The sequence below is a fragment of the Crinia signifera genome, chromosome 5, assembly GCF_055691185.1.
Source record: "Crinia signifera chromosome 5, ASM5569118v1, whole genome shotgun sequence".
NCBI classification, from domain to species: Eukaryota; Metazoa; Chordata; class Amphibia; order Anura; family Myobatrachidae; genus Crinia; species Crinia signifera.
The window spans coordinates 153,830,633-153,845,810 of record NC_139221.1 but is presented as its reverse complement, the minus strand read 5'-3'; the positions used below and the strand labels follow the sequence as shown (position 1 = coordinate 153,845,810).

Here is a 15,178-nt window from a genome sequence, read left to right as displayed (position 1 = left end):
GATTTTGAAAAGCGACATCTGGTGGATGATCACAGGTATTACACTTAAAGGTAATGCCAAACGCTCTGTGCACCTCACCTCGACATTGACTAGGAATGCCTCAATGCGCCCAGGCACGGTGCCTATGCCTGATCAGGACTAACGCCTCAGCCACCCAAAATAACGGAGGCTCCATGTGTATAATGACGACAATATTTGCCTTTTCATTTTTACAATTGCTCCAACCTTCTTCATGTCCAAGGTGTCCAACTCAGTAGATGCCCTGTGGCATCCTGCCAAGGATCAAACCATCCTGCCCTGGCCCCACCAGGTCCAGCCTTCACTTTCCTGCATTGTCATTGCTGCCCTGCACCTCCCAGACCCAGTCTCCTATACCATGTGCTCTCTTAGTCCAGTATTCCCTGCCCTGTGCCCCCATTACAGCCCAGCCTTTCCTGCAATATATTACTCACCAGCACATCTACGCATCTTCAGATTTTTTTTTTTTATTATCCTTAACACTTCTATCTCTGGTGAAAAAAATCTAACAGTATTACAATTTACCAGTTTTTTCCAGTGAATGCCCATATCATCTGCACATGTGGTATAGAGTAACTTGTATCATCGTAACACCTGTTTTATATGGTTCTGGCTTTTCTAAAACTTAAAAATAGTAAAAAATTTTATTAACAAAATGAAAAGTGAATGAAGACAAATCTAAATTAAATAAAAATTTGGCGTGACCACCACTTACCTTCAAAACAGAATCAATTCTTCTAGGTACACTTTCACACAGTTTTTAAAAGAAATTATCAGGAAAGTTGTTCCAAACATCTTGGAGAACCAACCACAGATCTTGTCTGGATGTAATCTTGCTCAAATCCTTCTGTCTCTTCATGTAATCCCAAACAGACTTGATGTTGAGATCAGTGCTCTGTGGGGACCATATTATAGGCAAACACAAGGGGGTTTTAAATGATGAAAACATGAGCACTGGTATATAATATGATTATTAGAACTGCTGCCACATTATGCAGTGTAAGGGGAAGAGCGGAGCTGCAGCACATACCCAGTCTAAAAGCTTCTTCTACCACATTTACTGTATGTGTGGATCTGATTGCAATAGACCAGAGAGCAGCTACCAGGAGGAAGAGACAGGAGCCTTACCATGAATTGGAAGATTGTGAGCTTAGAATGTGCAGCACTGGTTCTATTATGTTTGTGTATTTATTTATTTATTTATTTATTTATTTATTATGTTTAACCTTTTCCAGCCCACTTATTTAAATGTTTGAAACAGCCTGAACTATGGACAATATGTACTGTTAATTATAATCACTGTATTTAATACAGTATCCAGTGTATAAAAAGACCATTTTTGGGGGCTGGTAAAAATTAAATCCTGCGTTAGCCACTACATATTTTTACTTCCTGGACTCCTTGCTCATTTTTATGCATAATATAGTTCTTAACATATGACAGCGGCTCCCAAACTTTTTTGAATCATGGTTCTCTAAAGTAGCTCCTTATATGGCTGCACTGCGTGTCTCACGTGCGCTGGGTCTCTTCCTCCCACCGCCTCTGAAGGGAGACACAGAACAGTGGGGCAGCCACTGCCTGTGCTGCTGTATTAGATTTTAAAAAAGGGTGCAGGGTACCCTCTGTAGTTACGCCACTGAAGGGGAATAGTGAGGAGAGTGGGTGCCGAGCGGGGGGTGGGGGCGGATTCGGTGTTGCTCCCCATGGAGGCGGACAGGGAGTGGTTGGGGCTGTGCAAGCTTCATCTGACAGGTGCCGGCGCCCACTACAGACCCCACTCCTACAAGCCGCCGCGGGGTCTACCTCACGGTGGCTACGCCACTGTAGCAGATTTTTTTCATGGCAAAATTAAAAAAATGTGTTTGTGTCATGCTTTGGTTTAATGATGTAGTGAGGTACAATATTTGGTACTTGTGTATTATCACGGCGCCCAACTTTTCCATCGTAGGGCATTGTACAACCCAAAAATTGCGTTGCATCGCATCGCATGCAATGTCATTGCATGCAATGCGATTGGACCCGATTTTTCATCGCACAGGCACCCAGATGCCTGATTCCTATGTTAAATGCCGCCCAGACCCGATTTTTAATTGTATACCCACCCTGTTGGGTAATGACTATGTTAAATGCCCCCTCCCATTGTTAACACCACCCCACTATCAACAGCAACCCGAAGCGTGGCGAGCGCAGTGAACCCGCAAGGGGTGGCGGTACGCGTCCTCCGACCTTTTCGTACCCCCACTATCCACGTCGGCGTGGAGTTTATTTTACATAGTGTGGCGAGAGCAGCAAGCCACCGAGCCCAAAGCGTGGCGAGCGCAGCGTGCCCCGCGAGGGGACGCGGATGACTTCACATATATTCCGCGTCTGCTCCCACGCTATATAAAATCAACTCCACGCCAACGTGGATAGTGGGAATATGAAAAGGTCGGAGGACGCATACCGCCACCCCTCGCGGGCTCGCTCCGCTCGCCACCCTTTGGGTTGGCGTTGATAGTGGGGTGACGTTAACAATGGGGGGGGGGGCATTTAACATAGTCATTACCCATCAGGGTGGGTACACAATTAAAAATAGGGTCTGGGGTGGCATTTAACATGGGAATAAGCCCAAATCAGGCATGGTCACGTCGCATCGCATGCCATTATAATGGCATGCGATGCGACACGATATTAAAATTGTATACTCACGCCTGGGAAAAGGCTCAAATCGGGTCCCATCGCATGCCATCACATACATTAATTAGTGGAATGCGATGCGATGGGCGCCATGATAATACACAAGTACCCATTATTTGCTTATGTTTGTCAACATATTTTATGACCATACATAATTTTAAATGGTCCGGGACCACCAATCAATCGGACCCCTGCTTAGCACTGCCTGTTGGTACTCACTGCAATATAAAATGTCTCGCAGCCTATATTATCATGGACAGGCAGAGCCAGTGCTGGGGTGTTCAGCACCCCCTGCAAATAATAATTTTGCACCTTCCTATACTTTACATAGAGACCGCGCATTCTGGAAAAAAATGGTGGTACTTGTTTCCTAGCACGGCCACAATCGCGGGCATCGGGTGTAATTTTTAGTGGTATACGACGCGACCGACGCAATGCCCCCGATTTTCCCATTGAAATGCATTGAAAACAGTCAAAATTGGGTCGGTCGCGTCGTATGCGGCTAAAAAAGGCTTAAATGGTCCAGACGCGATGCCCCCGATTTCCCCATAGGAAACAATGTTAAATGGCTCAATGTACCCGCGATGCCCCCGATTTCCCATAGGAAACAATGTTAAATGCCTCAATTTCACCAAATCATCATAGGGAACAATGGGAAATGGGCCAGAAAGGCCCTAAAACACCCCAGAACAGTGAAATGTCCCCCCAAAGGTAGTTTACGCCACCCCACGATCAACGTGAACCCGAAGCGTGGCGAGCGCAGCGGTACGCATCCTCCGACCTTTTCATACCCCCACTATCCACGTCGGCGTGGAGTTGAGAATAGAATAGTGTGGCAAGCGTAGCAAACCACCGAGCCCGAAGCGTGGCGAGCGTAGCGAGCCCCGCGCGGGGACGCGGATACCTTCACAGGTAAACGCGTCCCTTCGCGGGCTTCACAGGTATCCGCGTCCCCTCGCTTCGGGCTCGGTGGCTCGCTGCGCTCGCCACACTATTCTATTCTCAACTCCACGCCGTCGTGGATAGTGGGGGTATGAAAAGGTCGGAGGACGCGTACCGCCGCCCCTCGCAGGCTCGCTGCGCTCGCCACGCTTCAGGATCGCGTTGATCGTGGGGTGGCGTAAAATACTTTTGGGGGACATTTCACTGTTCAGGGGTGTTTTGGGGGGTTTCTGGCCCATTTACCATTGTTCCCTATGATGATTTGGGTAAATTGACCCATTTAACATTGTTTCCTATGGGAAATCGAGGGCATCGCGGCTAAATTGAGGCATTTAACATTGTTCCCTATGAGGAAATCGCGGGCATCGCGTCGCAGCCATCGCACCCGATTTTTTAGTGCATGCGATGGCCGCGATGCCCCCGATTTTTCCTCACGATGCCCACGATCATGATCTTTGTGGCCGTGCTAGGAAACAAGTACCAAAATGGTGTATATTGTCCATAGTAGTAGTGCCTCTTACACACATAATGTGCCCAGTAGCAGCAAGGCCATAACTAGAAAATTTGGTGCCCTGTGCCTGAAAAATAAATGGTGCCCCCCCTCCCGCCCGACCACACACACACACACATACACACACACACACTAAGCCTAAGACGCACATCAAAGACTTACATCGTAATACCTACTACACTTTATGCCACACACCATGATGCCCATTACATATTATTCCACACATATTATGGCACATAAGTGCTGCTTACCTACATGCTCATTGCCAGGGGGTAACATGTTCCTTGCCAAGGGTTTCATGCTCATTGTCATGCGGTATTACATGCTCATGGGGAAATACATTACACGCCATGGGGAAATACATGCCAGTTGCTCAGAGGGGATTACATGCTCATTGCCAGGGGGAGTTTACATGCTCTTTGCCCAGGGGGTTAAATGCTCATTGCCCAGGGGTAGGTGCATATCGCTGCTGCCTGCTCCAGTGTCCACAGCTCTCCCCACCACAACCTCAAACAGGGTCTTCCCCTCCTCTCCTGCCCACAGAAGAATACAGCTAGTTTAGGGGTGCAAAAATCAGTGTCACGGGGGGTGATCACCTTTATCGCCCCTTTAAATCTGCCATTGCATCAAGATACTGATGTAAGCATATAACACATACAAACACCCCATTATAGAGGAGGGTTATATATAGATCTATCAATGTCCTTCACAGAAACGGATTCAGTATTGAATCCCGGCGGTCGGGATCCCGGCGTTCAGAATCCCGACGCCGGAATCCCGACAGCCGAAATGCCGACAAGGGGGGGACGTGGATCGCCCCCCCTTGCGGGCTCGCTGCGCTCGCCACGCAGCGGGCACACTAATTTTTTCTCCCTCCAGGGGTGTCGTGGACACCCCAGGAGGGAGAATGTGTCGGCATTTCGGGATTCTGAACGCCGGGATCCCGACCGCAGGGATTTTAACTGCATCCCACAGAAACATCTCTGCTGAATCTTTAATGGCCAAATGCATTTAGACTACTACCCAATTGACATGTAATTACCTCCATTTGTTAAAAACTAGAGGTCATACCATGAGGGGAATTCCCCCCACTCCTAAAAACTTTGGATAACTAAAATAAGCATACTTTTCTTTTTTTTATTTTGTATTGTTTTGGTCTTTGTGATTTGCACCAATATACTTTATCTATGTATAACTAAATGGCACCATTTGGTATATATATATATATATATATATATATATATATATATATATATATATATATATATATATATATATATATATATATATATATATATATATATTAACACAAATATATTTACATTTATGGTTCCTAATAAAACGATTACAAAACTATAATAATATATAAGCATATAAATTGCATGAAAATAGCAGCGTTTTTTTTACTCTTAAAAAGCAACGTTTTTTTTTTTTGTTTTTTTTTTATATACATAGCAGCAGTGATGAGAACAATTTAGTATAGCAGCAGTGTTAGTATAGCAGCAGTGTAGTATATCAAGGCTATAATAGCCTGTGGATAAATATAGGATAAGTGCAATAGTATTTTTAGGGCAGAAAGTGCCTCGAAGTGATAAGAGGAGTGCAAATAATATTTGATGAGGATATATAAAAAAAAAAAAATTATTATTTAAACAGACATTTTGTGAATAAGTGAGACGGTGGTAAATTTTTTTTTTTTTTTTTGAGAAGTGGGAACAATACATAATGAAGAAGGAAAGAGTGAAAGAGAGAGTAGAAGGAGAAGGAAAAGGGGGTGGGGGGGGGGGGTTGAGGAATCCTGGTGCCATCAGATTGTCCATATCATGAGGTTTTTCTTCCTTGTGCTGTCTGTACATTACAGAACCTGTTCTTCTCAGGTGGTCACCCGTCCTGGTACTGGACAGGCCCGGACACTGCTTGGCTGCCAAGATCGGACGGGTTTGGGCATTGCCAGCGTGGTATGACTGTAATGTCTTTTTCGTGTGCCCAAAAACCTCTCGGACGTGAGTGCCTTCTTGTTCGGACATGGAGAAGGAAAAGGGAGGGGGAGGGGGGGGGGGGGAGGAAAGAAAAAGAGACACAGAGAGAAAAAGAAAAGGTGGTAGTGTAGTGGGCGTGAGGGAGTGAATTATAAGAACTGAAGGGGGATGTGGATATAATAAAGTATATTCTTACGGAGCCTTTACAGAAATGGAGCGATTTCATATCCCTCATTGAGACCATTTGGGTGTAATGTCTGGAGCTGGAATATCCAGTACATTTCCCTTTGTGATAGCTTCCGTGCCAAGTCGCCTCCTCTTTCTCCCAGGTACACATGTTCGATAGCTTTAAAGGTGAGATCTTCCGGATTCGATGTGTGTGTCGTATTAAAGTGTCTAGGGATTGCATGATTGTCCAATTTATTCTTAATGCTTCTCACATGTTCTTGTATTCTTATCTTCAGGGGGCGCTTGGTCTTACCGACATATTTCTTCCCGCACGTGCACTCTAGCAGGTAGATGACAGAAGTCGAGTTGCAGTTCATGAATTCCTTAATTTGGAACTCCTTGTTGTCTCCTGTGTCTGTAAAACATCTCCTGTTCGGATGGAGGTATTTGCAAATCACACATTTGCCACATTTGTAAGATCCTTTGCACTGAGGTAACTTTGTAGAAGGTTTAATGGTCTTTAGCATACTGGGTGCAAGTATGTCCTTTAAGTTCTTGGATTTCCTGTAGACTATGTCAGGTCTGGGTGGTAGGATCTCATCAGAAGTATCCCCCAATGTTTCTGTAGAGACTTTCTGATGGTTTCTTCATGTCGGTTATATGTAGTAATAAAGGATACATTTTCTTTCTTTTTCTCTTCTTTGTTCTTATATGTAAGTAAAGTGGTGCGACTTGTGTTCCTTGTTCTCTCTGCTGCTTTTTGGATAAGGTTAGTCGGATATTGTTTCTCCTCAAATCTTTGTCCATACAGGGTAAGTTGGTCTTCGAGGTCTTCAGGTCTGCTGCAATTTCTTTTAATTCTATGAAATTGTGAAAATGGAATATTGTTCTTCCATCTTTTCAAGTGGTTACTCCTGTGGTGCAGATAGCTATTTTTATCTACACTCTTAACAAAGTTTTTGGTTACTACTTTTTTGTTTTCGTTCATCAGGATTAGGTCCAAAAATTCAATTTCTTCCTTTTGTACATTTGATGTGAATTTTAGGTTCATGTCATTACTGTCCAGATTTTTTAAAAATTCGTAAAACTGTGACTCTGTTCCATCCCATACAATTAAAATGTCATCTATGTAACGTTTATAAAGTATTATTGCGCTTTTTACATCTTGATTGTTGTAGATGTGTACATTCTCCCAATGTCCCGTAAAAAGATTAGCGAAGCTTGGCGCAAAAATAGTCCCCATTGCTGTTCCGCATTGCTGTAAATAAAATTGATCCTGAAATTTAAAATAGTTGTGGTGTAGGATAAAAAGCATGACATCACAAATAAAATCTCTATGATCAGGTGTAAGAGAGGCATCTTCTTCTAGATATCTTCTGCAGGCTTCCACTCCTTTGCTATGTTCAATGCAGGTGTATAATGACTGTACGTCTATGGTTGCCCATAGATATGGCTCCTTCCACTCAAGATTCTCTGTTATATTTAGTACTGCTGTTGTGTCCTTCAAGTATGATGGTAAACATTTAACATATTTATTTAGAAATATGTCCACATACTGAGACAAGTTTGAGGTTAATGAGTCTATTCCTGCCATGATAGGTCTTCCGGGCGGGTTCTCAAGGCACTTATGGATTTTTGGTAGGAAATAAAATATGGGGGTAATGGGGTCTGATCTTAGTAAAAATTGGTACTCCTCTTTCGTTAAAATGTTTGTTCTGAGACCTTTTAGTAAGAGAATGCGTAATTCCTCAATGTACGCGTCTTTAGGATCAATGGGGAGTAGGCTGTATGATTTCTCATCATTCAGGAGCCTATGTGCTTCTTTGACATAGCCTTCCCTGTCCATGATAACCAGTCCCCCCCCTTTTGTCAGCTGGTTTTAACACAATGTCTTTATCCTTCTGTAGTTTTTTGAGTGCCTCGCTTTCAGAATTTGTCAGATTTTTGTTTTTGATTGGTCCTTGTTCTGTGTCACAGAGATCTTTCTTCACTAGGTCGTGGAAGATGCTGAGATTAGATCCTTTTGATTCTAATGGGTAGTATTTGGATGTTGGTTTTAAACCGGATTTGGATTTATTGTCAAAGTTTGATATTATCGCGTCTTCTTTCTTTAGGAAATGCCTTTTGAGTGTCAGCTTACGTACAAATTTGTTCAGGTCTATGTATGTTTCAAACCTGTTAAGGCCACTTGTAGGTGCGAAGGAGAGACCCTTGCTTAGAAGGGATACCTCTGGGGTTGTTAGTACATGTTTTGAAAGATTGAAGATGCCGTTGTTGGTCGCCTTATTTGTGATGTCCTGTTGTGTTGTTATGATGGTCTTTTTTTGTTGTGATGTGTTCCTCCCACTGCCCCGTTTTCCTCTTCGTCTGGCAGTTTTCTTTTTAGTGGGGAGGATTGCTTCACATTTTCTTTCAGGATCGCTCGCAGGTCCTCTTTTTTCCGTGTTCCTGTACTTGGGGATAAAAAAGAGGCTGATGAGGATGAGTCTTGATATACTGTATAGGTATAATGGACATAATTATGAGGTCACTTCCTGTGGGATGTGCCTATCGTTTCTAAAGTGCGCAGAAACGTGAATAACTATCTATAATCTAACTGGGTGTTAATGTGATATGACCCTGATGCTTATTGTCTAAAACAAAAGTATTAAAAGACACATTAAATGGCAGAAATAAGGTTAATAACAATCGTGGGTAAAGTGCCCCACTTCCGGTGGGCGGACATTACTTCCGCCCCGCTTCCTGTGTCCATTATACCTATACAGTATAAATAGAGCTCCAGGCACTCACCTCCCTCACCCCTTGATGAAGTCTCTACGACGAAACGCGTTGGGTACAGCCTACTGACTCCTCCATTTTAGATAAGTGACACTCCACTTCAGTTTTTTAAGAAAACGTTTTTTCCTTGATCCTGTTTTATGTACTTATTATAGCTTTATCTCTCTCCCCCTCCAACCCCTTTTTTATAGCGAATTCCTTTGTAGGCCTTTTTATAATATTTTGCATATTTTACGTAAAAGTGTTTTTCTAATTTTTACCCATTGTTTGCTCTTTTAACTAGTACTGTGTACTTGAATAATAAAAAATCCTTTGTTTTTTACAACTGGATACGTTTTTTTATATAGGTACAGGTAGTCGCTATCCTTTATCCAATTTTGCTGCTAATTGTTATTTACACCCCTTACCAAGGTGTTTTTCCTTAAAGGACCAGCTGACAACCCCCTCCTTTTTTATAAAGGTTACCTATCATAACCATACCACTAGGTTATTTATTAGTCCAGAAACACAGGTGGCGCCATACATTCCCTTTTTTTCTTTGGACATTCTTGGTATTTATTGTAAGGCAGCCCGGTGTTAGGACTTTTTAAACATGTTCAGAAACAATGAACGAACCACAAAAAGAGATCTTTTGTGCAAGAGTATTTTTAATGAGAGTAAACAGATAGAGGAACCCGTACCATCACAAGACCTAGATGATCTATTCTGGGCCATAGAAAAAACACTCACTAAAGAGATTAAAGCATGGTGGGACATACAAGGACTACAGCACTATATTACAGTGAATAGGATCCCAAGAGGTTTGAGAATCCAAAAACAACCCACCTTTGGGAACCAGGACTCCCCGTTTATGGAAAAATGGGATGCCACTCTTCATGCATGTTCCCTGAGCTTGATGAAACTACTCATTGAAGAAAAACAAAGAACTCTCTTAGAATTGGATACAACTATTAAAGCCCAGGAAGGAGTTCTGGAAACCCATAAAGACACGGAGGACTATAGAATTAATGAAAAAGTACTAAACAAAAAACTAGAAAGAATAGAGGAGGATGTCATCAAAGGCAAAGAAAAGAAATTCCTGAGGGACAAAATGGACTATGACCAGGGTAAGGTCAAAAATTGGAACAGATTCAACAACCCTGAACACAATATACCACACGACAACAGAAACAAATGGAAACATATTCCACACAAGAAATCATTAACAAGACACAAAAGTTATGACTCACCAAACAACGCACCTGTGAGGACCAACAACAGATTCACAGCCTTACACCGACTGAGATCTAATGGAGATCAAGACTCATCCTCATCAGCCTCTTTTTTATCCCCAAGTACAGGAACACGGAAAAAAGAGGACCTGCGAGCGATCCTGAAAGAAAATGTGAAGCAAGCCTCCCCACTAAAAAGAAAACTGCCAGACGAAGAGGAAAACGGGGCAGTGGGAGGAACACATCACAACAAAAAAAGACCATCATAACAACACAACAGGACATCACAAATAAGGCGACCAACAACGGCATCTTCAATCTTTCAAAACATGTACTAACAACCCCAGAGGTATCCCTTCTAAGCAAGGGTCTCTCCTTCGCACCTACAAGTGGCCTTAACAGGTTTGAAACATACATAGACCTGAACAAATTTGTACGTAAGCTGACACTCAAAAGGCATTTCCTAAAGAAAGAAGACGCGATAATATCAAACTTTGACAATAAATCCAAATCCGGTTTAAAACCAACATCCAAATACTACCCATTAGAATCAAAAGGATCTAATCTCAGCATCTTCCACGACCTTGTGAAGAAAGATCTCTGTGACACAGAACAAGGACCAATCAAAAACAAAAATCTGACAAATTCTGAAAGCGAGGCACTCAAAAAACTACAGAAGGATAAAGACATTGTGTTAAAACCAGCTGACAAAGGGGGGGGACTGGTTATCATGGACAGGGAAGGCTATGTCAAAGAAGCACATAGGCTCCTGAATGATGAGAAATCATACAGCCTACTCCCCATTGATCCTAAAGACGCGTACATTGAGGAATTACGCATTCTCTTACTAAAAGGTCTCAGAACAAACATTTTAACGAAAGAGGAGTACCAATTTTTACTAAGATCAGACCCCATTACCCCCATATTTTATTTCCTACCAAAAATCCATAAGTGCCTTGAGAACCCGCCCGGAAGACCTATCGTGGCAGGAATAGACTCATTAACCTCAAACTTGTCTCAGTATGTGGACATATTTCTTTTTTTTTTTTTTTTTAAATGCTTTTTATTAAGGTATTTTGTTCTGGCATGTAATATAATTGGTATACAGATACATGTTTGTACATACTTTGACATTTTAACATGGACATTAATATGTTAAATATTGTATAATATGTCATATCGTGTCATGTATCTCCTAGACATTTTTTCAAAAAAAAAATAAAACATTATCTTATTCAAATAAACCTTGAGTCTGTTTATTTTTTTTTTAACTGCTCTTAAGCAAATATTTAAGGCTTTTAGGTTTCTTTATGTTCAGGAGATAACCGGAAAAGAGTATAACAGGATATACATCTAAAGTGCAAACATTTCTAATATTCTATACTTTTGAACGTATAGACCTATAGACATTACCAGGGGGGGGGGGAGGGAGGGGATAAAGAAAATAACGACGAGGGATTTGAAAGTAAGATGTAGGGGGGGGGGGGGAAGGGTGAGGGGGGGAGGGGGGGGAATTCAGCCCAACCAGCCTTCACATTTTCCTTGTCATAAAAAAAAAAAAAAAAAAAAAAGAATTCACATATCTATTATTGCTAATATTCCAATGTTATAAGTTAGCACATACACATTTATGTAGTAAATCATAATTAAAGACATTAGATTCTTGTTTTTGTTACAATAAAGAGTAAATAGGAAAAAAGTATATATGAAAAGGGAATTCGGAACAAAGAGTCTACTCATATTAAGAATCATTGAATGAAGATCTGTTTTCAAAAACAGAGGAGATGTGTTCTCTTGTTTGATCGTCCAATGTGTTGATGAAAGCAGACCATTTTTGGTAGAAGGATTTCGCTCCGTTGATCAAGTCTAACCTAGCATAGCGCCTCTCAAAATACAACATTTGTAGGAGTTTTTGTTTGAGTTGCGTTATAGTAGGAGCTGATTTTTTAGTCCACTTTATTAATATACATTTTCTGGCTGTAGTGAGTATCATTATAATTAAAGATATCTCCTTCTTGTTAAAAGTGTGGAGGTGCCATTCTTGATATGAAATTCCCATATATGCAGCTATGTTTGGAATAAATTTAGTATGGAACATGTTATTTATAAATTGTAGAACTTTGTTCCAGTATATTTTTAATTTATAGCAATCCCACATGTTATGTGGGAAATCTGCGTTATTTTTACCACATTTAGTACATTGTCCAGTTTCTTCTGGAACCATATATTTTCGTCTAGACGGTGTGATGTATGCTCTATGTAGGGTTCTTACATAGACCTCCTGTAAATATACCGATTTTAGGGATCTAAGATTTATTTCATGTGATTCTACCATTGAGCTGACTTGTAATATCCCTGGAATATCTAAATTCCATTTTGTCCTGAGAATATTCCATTGCGGGTCATTGTCTAAGTCATTGGACATTAGTATATTGTATAAATATTTCACTTTATAGGGTTTTGCTATAATATAATTGAATAAAGAGTCTAGATTTATAATTTGGGTTATTAAGAGTGTGGGGTTAGTTAACTTATTTGGTAGGTTTAAGGATAGTAAATAGTGTCTTACTTGTAAAAACATATATAAATGTGATTTTGGTAAACTATATTTTGAGGCCAGGTATTCGAAAGAGTGCATATTGCCTCCTGGGTCAAACATTTTTGACGAGTTGTCCAATCCCTTTTCCTTCCACTTTGTATATCCCGGAGTTGAAAGAGAAGGGGGAAATAGGGGGTTGCCCCATAATGGAACATGTGATGTAAGGAGCGGTTTCCTATGTGTTTTCTTGTTGATTTTTAACCAAGCCGTATAAGTATCATGGAAGAGGATATGTGATTTTGTCTTCTTTGGAATCGTAGAGTTAGTCAACTGAATTAGAGCACTAGGAGCATGAGGGGCAAATATAGCGCTTTCTAGATTATAGTCTGTGTAAACAGAGCGTGCAAGGATCCAGTCAGCTAGGTACCTGTAGTGTATAGCTAATGAGTATGCATATAAGTCAGGGTAACCTAGTCCTCCTTGGGACTTTAATGTTTTGAGCTTACTTTTCGCTATTCTGGCTCTTTTGTTTTGCCAGATGAATTTTAAAAATAATGAGTCTAATTTCGCGATATCTAATGCAGAAAGGGTGATCGGTAACATTTGCATGTTATAAAAGATTTTTGGGAATATTATTGATTTTATAACAGCTAGTCTTCCTAGAAGGGAGATTGGTAAGTCTCTCCATGCTTCTAATTTGGTGGTTATTTTCGTGATAACCGGAGCAAAGTTTAATACATATAACTTAGAGAGATCTGCAGGGATTTGCACTCCAAGATATTTAAAGTGTGAGGTATTTATTACAAATGGTATGTCTGGATTATTGTACAAGTATGGGTCAACAGGGCCTAGGGGCAAGATTTCTGACTTAGTTAGGTTCACTTTATACCCCGAGAGAGCGCCGAAGGAGCGGATGAGGTGTAGGATAGCGGGCAGGGATTGGGAGGGTTTGGTTAAAAATATGAGTGTGTCGTCGGCGAATAATGCGATTTTTAAAGCCTCTTTACCTACTCGGATACCTTGAATCAAAGGAGATGTTCTTACTGCTATAGCAAAGGGCTCGATAGCGATCGCAAATAGGAGGGGGGAAAGAGGGCACCCCTGTCTGGTTCCTCTGGCAAGTGTGAAGGGGGATGAGATAGTTCCATTACAGGCTATTGTGGAGGCTGGTGTCGAATATAAGGTGCGGATTAGTTTAATAAATAATATTGGAAATCCAAATCTTGACAGGGTATTAAAAAGGTGTGGCCACAACACCATATCAAAAGCCTTCTCGGCGTCTAGTGTTAAGACCGCACCAGACGCCGAGGAGACCAATGAATCGGTATTTAATTGCTGTATAGCAGCCAAAACTCTTCTGACATTCACGACTGAATGTCGTCCTGCAATGAAGCCTGTTTGGTTTTCATGAATTATAAAAGGCAAAATAGGGGTCAGTCTTTCTGCTATAATTTTAGTAAAAATTTTGTAATCAACGTTGAGTAACGAAATTGGCCTATATGAGCTTGTTACATTTAGGGGTCTTCCTGGTTTTGGGATTACTTTTATTATTGCATCTGAAAAGTGATCAGGTAGGGTTCCGCTTAGAATAATTTCATTAAAACATTTTGTAAGGGGTTCAGCGATTTGATGGGACATGGCTTTGTAAAACTCATTCGTAAACCCATCAGGTCCTGGGGCCTTAGCTAGTTTTAATTTCCCTATTGTTTTTATTACCTCTTCCTTTGTTATTGGTTGTATAAGGTTAACTATCAGATGTTCTGGAACTTTTGGCATTGGGATTGAGTCCCAGTAATTTACTGGGGAGTTTAGACTGGGTTCTGATGTGTGGGAATCTTTTAGCATTCGCTCCTTCGGGGTCTCTACAGGTGGAGAGTATAATTTTTGGTAATAGTCTCTAAATCTCTCGACTATTTGAATGTTATTTTTTGTAAGTGAGCCATCAGGTTTTAATATAGGTTGGACTATATTTTGGGTTCTTGAACCATGAAGCAAATTAGTCAGAAGCTTGCCCACTCTGTTTCCAAACTTGTAGAATTTTGCATTTACATTGAACAGATAGTTGTCAGCTTGGAGCTGGAGGTATTCATCATATTTAGCTTTAGATAATTGGTATTTAGATTTATTTTCCAATGTAGGGGAAAGTTTAAAGTTTTGAAAGTCTAGTGTTAATTTAGTTTGTAGTTCCCTATATTCAGTGTTTTGTTTTCTCTTTAGTCTTGAAATATGTGCCAGCACTTCTCCTCTAATTACAGCTTTTGCTGCTTGCCAAAAAATTTTTGGGTTATCGTTTTCGTATTGTGAATTGTCAGTAGTATAATTTGTCCATGATTGGGTTAATTTATCTCTAAGTGCT

The 15,178-nt window shown here is 41.0% G+C and overlaps 1 pseudogene; it reads right to left on the bottom strand.

Moving 5' to 3' along the window:
• Window positions 1-5,999: 5,999 nt before the first annotated feature.
• On the bottom strand, window positions 6,000-6,119 carry LOC146006039 (5S ribosomal RNA; annotated as a pseudogene).
• Window positions 6,120-15,178: the final 9,059 nt, after the last annotated feature.